Consider the following 5552-nt stretch of genomic DNA (forward strand, 5'->3'; position numbering starts at 1 on the left):
CTTCTTGGTTAAGGTTCCTTCCCTCTTTTAACCCTCAGTTATTCAAAGCTTAAATCTCTGGGAAGAAATTTAATTTAGCTTACTTTAACCTTAAAATGCTGTTTTGTAAAAATGGCTCAAGCCTTGTCTAAGTGGAAATACTACTGAACTATAAACCCAAAATCACCAACTTTATAATAAATGTAGATTTCAGCACTAGTTGTTATTATTTTCTCCCATATTCGTATTAAAGTTATCTCCAAATGACAGAAATCTTTAGAGGTTTTCTTCTTATTTTAATTTTATCTTCAAACTTTTGTCTCCAAGGGGAATGCAGACAGACATTGGTAGCCTATCGTAATTACAAAGTAAAAAACACTTACTCCTTGTTTGATCCAAAAACGACTACCTCGTTTCCGTCCCCTAATCCCTATTTTAAGTTTTGTCTTATTTTGTTCTTCTTTTCTCTCATTGGCCAGAGACCAGTTTTGATGTAATCCTAATAATAGTTTTTTGTTCAAGAAAAAACCCTGTTTTGTCATGTGATACATATCGCGTAATATTTCTTGTCGCTGACCCCTCGAGTTTAAAACGGCGGTCCGGTATTTGCATTTTATGGCCCTAAATGGACCAAGGCCTTTATAATTACTCAAAAGTCATACTTTGCTATTTTTACAATTTAGTCAGGTTATGATGGCTTTCCCACATTCTCACAACCTCCCACACTTAAAATTCTTAGTACAGTTATTTTTTCTTAATGAAACCATAACTTTGCTAAGAATCAGTTTAGTTCAATTTCTTCTTGTTCTACATTTAAGTGAAATCTTTGAGACTTTTGTTTCCTATAGTTTAACCATAGTTTTCTCAATGTTTTGAATATTATTCCTATAGAGACTAGTCCTAATAAAAATAGAAATAGATTAAAGGTATTGAGAAAAAATGTCCAATAGCTAGCCGTTTTCCTTCCTTTTTCGTCCTTTAAGGAAATATGCATTTTTATTAACTCAGCTATGCCAATCTGCGTCTTGGAGTTGTTCTGGAAATATATATAGATTAAATCTTGAAATTTTTTGATCCATACGTTTTTTATACCAGCTATGGAGAGATTCCATTCTAGGCTAATTATCGATATGTTTAAAGGTGCCATTTCCTTTGTAATCTGTCCCCTAAACATTCTGTTCATCTTTAACCTTTCTGCAGTTAGACAACATTCTTCAGGCCATTTCACTATCGAGCTGCCTGTTATATATGGAAAGTTAATGTTTTTTTTCTGTTTTACAATTAAAATGTATTCTTAGTTCTTTTTTGAAAGGAGATGTCATTATACACTTTCCCTTCCATTTCTTTTGATTAAGATTTTGTTCTCCCTTATAGTTTTTGTTTGACACTCTTTATTAATTAATGCATTATTTTACATATATTTTGCTACACTGCAGGAGTTTATTTTTGTGCTTCTAATAATAAATTGGTGGTTGCACAATAGTGGTATACTCTTTAAATTACATCCTTTTTCTATATTGTCATCTTCTAAAAAATATCTTTTTTGATCTTTTCTCAACCCAAAAAATTTAAACTCTTTTTCTATTTGAAAGAAATACGAAGTATTTGACACTGGGAACGGAAAGCTGAACATTTAGAACATTCTGAACCCATCTTGTTTATTTGATATGGAGAAATCACAAATAACCAACAATTTCAATTGTTGTGTCGCCACATTGTAGCTAGTCGATTTATAAATTTCCAGTAAGCCGTAACGCCTATAATTTACCGATATTCTATAACCTATTGGTAGTGAATTTTCAATTTCGAAAATTGTCCTAAGCATGTCTGCCGGATCTGTGACAATGAATGGGAAACTTTTATTTTCTTCTTGAAGAATAGAAAGGATTACTGTTTCTATTTTCTTTACTAGCTTTTTTATTTCTTTTTTTTTATACATATTTGTCGGCTGAAAAATACCTCTTAAACGAGATTAGATACTCATTCATACTCAGAACAAAACTCCTCCCAATTATCCGTGCTAGTGACTCCTGTTTCATAGTCCTAGTCTTGTCCGTGCTAGTGACCTTCATAGTCCTAGTCTTGTCCGTGCTAGTGACTCCTGTTTCATAGGCCTAGTCTTGTCCGTGATAGTGACCTTCATAGTCCTAGTCTTGTCCGTGCTAGTGATTTCTGTTTCATAGTCCTAGTCTTTCCGTGCTAGTGACCTTCATAGTCCTAGTCTTGTCCGTGCTAGTAACTCCTGTTTCATAGTCCTAGTCTTTCCGCGCTAGTGACCTTCATAGTCCTAGTCTTGTCCGTGCTAGTGAATGCTGTTTCATAGTCCTAGTCTTTCCGTGCTAGTGACCTTCATATTCCGAGTCTTGTTCGTGTTAGTGACTCTTGGTCACAATAAATCTACTACTAACGGTTAACCTATATCTACAAAACTACGGAATCTGGGCCTGTGCCTTCCGGTGGTTCCATAATCATTGCTCGGAGGCCGCAGTACCTTCGGCAATATTGCCTTAAAGTTTTTCTTGGGGTTGGTGCATAGGTGTTGGAGCTAAACAATATTTTGCTTTGTGGCCTATTTCACCACAGCGGATACAAGTTGGAGGTTTTTCACATTCCGATTGTCTATGTGGACCCCCGCAAGTCCAGCATTGCATGCAATCATTTTTTCTTTTACTAAATTTATACCTGGAATAATTATCCCTAGTTGGTCTTGACATATCTTTCTTTCCACAGTTCAAACATTTCTTTGGGTTATTTTTATAATTTCCTATGTTTTGAAATTCTACTCTGGAGTTATCTCTTTGTTCTGCAGGGGAAGTTTTGTCTCCTGAGTCAACCACTGTTGCTCCCAAAGACATATCTGAGGAGTCTCTATACATTAAATCAATCAATTCAAATCTTTTTGTCAGCGCTAATAATTCATCTTCCCCTAAACTCCTTTGTATTTGTTTAAGGGTGGTAAATCCATGAATGGATTTCATTGGGATATGCCAGTAACAAGATGGGAGGCGCTGGTTCCAAAAATAGGTTTTGAAGCCTAATTGTGACTGTGGCATCTCTATATTGCCCTTTTAGAGCGTTTATTCTAGACTGTGCGTCTTGTAGTGTAATTTCTAACTCTTTGATTTTGTTTTCATTTGAACTTATAATTGTTCTATCCTTATAAACTCTTAATGTGAGAAACGTTTTGAACCTTTAAATTGTTTAAAACTACTAAAATGAGTTAGTTTATAAATTGAATAAGAATTTGATCAATATCTCGATTTAAATTAACCCTCAAGGCTAATAGTATGCTTATTCTTTTGAAGATGATTTAACTATGACACTAGTGTTAAAAAGGATTTAAGCAAGCTACAGATGATACGGACACTAGAACTTGTAGCAAAGAGAAAGAAAAGGAGAAGAAAGAAAGAATCTTAGGAAGATAAAAGATAAAAGGCTGTCTGAGCTTCCCATTAAGGTTAAAATTTTCTTATATGAACAATTTTTCAAACTTTTCTGTCTTGGATAGGTTTGTAAAACTGAACGCACACTTTCTTGTGAGGAACAGAGGACTAAATTTTACCAAATTTTATAAATTTAATTAATCCTCCCTCACTTAAACGAAAGTTGCACCGAACTTGAGTACCGCTGCGACCAGTTGTAAGGTTGCCCCTACTAACAGGGCTAATATATTTGGTAGCGTGTTAAAAACTGAGGCTTGGGTAAGAAATCGGTACTCAGAATTCAGTGACAACTGATTTTTATTACCAAAGAAGATAAAAGGAAAAATATTCTAATTCTGATTATGTTGAATATTTCCAAACCTCTTCTAGGTCTAAGGTCTAAATGATCTACTTTTTCAATCCACCAATGTTTACCGAAAAGAAAAAGATTAAGTTAATCCTAGGCTATCGAATGTTTCTACTTAAAAAGGTTACACTTGAATAGCTATTCAAGGCTTGAGTTCTGGGTTATTAAAATCCTTTAGTTCAAACTATTGTTGAGCTAAGCTAAGAATAACCGTACTTGCTTTTAATTACATTTTCATTAACCTAAACCAAGAGATCTTCTTTTTATTTCTTTAAAAGGGCTGTGTACTCCTTGGACCTTTATTAAGCTTTAACTTTAGCAGGGAAAAACTCTCAATTGAAAATATCTGGACGTATAGGTTTGTAAATTCTTAAGTCAATAATAATGTTCCCTTTTTCCCTAGCCTACCAGTATAAATATTAAGGCCACATTTATATAAACAGGCAGTACGGGTTTAACGAAATGAAAGAATGAATAAAAATGAAATAATTTTCCTCTCCGTATAAACGTATGAAGATTGCACAAAGGGGGAGGGCAAGTACTGTTATTGTCCGATAATTCCAATTTTCGGATAAAAGGTCTTTTTAAAGTCAAGCCAAGTCCCAAGGAACTCTAGGCTGAAAAGAGGAAGCACAAATGGCTCTCCTAGCGTTCTCTTCCTGGTTAAGGTTCCTTCCCTCTTTGAACCCTCAGTTATTCAAAACTTAAATTTCTGGGAAGAAATTTAATTTAGCTTATTTTAACCTTAAAATGCTGTTTTTTCCAAATGGCTCAAGCCTTGTCTAGGTGGAAATACTACTGAACTATAAACCCAAAATCACCAACTTTATACTAAATGTAGATTTCAGCTCTAGTTGTTATTATTTTCTCCCATATACGTATTAAAATTATCTCCAAATGACAGAAATCTTTAGAGGTTTTCTTCTTATTCTAATTTTATCTTCAAACTTTTGTCTCCAAGGGGAATTCAGACAGACAGTGGTAGCCTATCGTAATTACAAAGTAAAAAACACTTACTCCTTGTTTGATCCAAAAAAGACTACCTCGTTTCCGTCCCCGAATCCCTATTTTAAGTTTTGTCTTATTTTGTTCTTCTTTTCTCTCATTGGCCAGAGACCAGTTTTGATTTAATCCTAATAATAGTTCTTTGTTCAAGAAAAAACCCTGTTTTGTCATGTGATACATATCGCGTAATATTTCTTGTCGTTGACCCCTCGAGTTTAAAACGGCGGTCCGGTATTTGCATCTTATGGCCCTAAATGGACCAATGGCATTCTTATTCAAATGTAATGTTGTTTGTTCTCCTTACACAAAGAAAATTAATACTTTGTTACCTTTATAATTACTCAAAAGTCATACTTTGCTATTTTTACAATTTAGCCAGGTTATGATGGCTTTCTCACATTCTCACAAAAGGCTGAGTCTATACAATGCTCCTGAAAAGAATCATCTGTTGCATATTTCGTTTTAATGCATTTGCAAGTGTTTTTTTTAATTTAAAAGTGAAGCTTTTTCATCGTTTTTGAATATATTAGTAACTTTTGCTTTTATGTCATTCTTGGTTTCTTCATAATATTTTTTTTTGTCTGCAGATATTTTTTCAGTTCTGCTTTTGGTCGTCTTTTTTTCTTTAATCCTTTTTCTTCGTTCTTTTGAAACCATTCTAATGGTTTTAGGAGACAGAAACTTGACAGTATTCTTTCAAGTTTCAGATAGGACACTCTTAGTCCTATATAGATTTGTATATGGACCTACATTTCACATACAAATCCTCCGTCAATTCC

The sequence above is a fragment of the Artemia sp. Qi Xiang Cuo genome, chromosome 19, assembly GCF_049724085.1.
Source record: "Artemia sp. Qi Xiang Cuo chromosome 19, ASM4972408v1, whole genome shotgun sequence".
In the NCBI taxonomy this organism is placed as follows: domain Eukaryota; kingdom Metazoa; phylum Arthropoda; class Branchiopoda; order Anostraca; family Artemiidae; genus Artemia; species Artemia sp. Qi Xiang Cuo.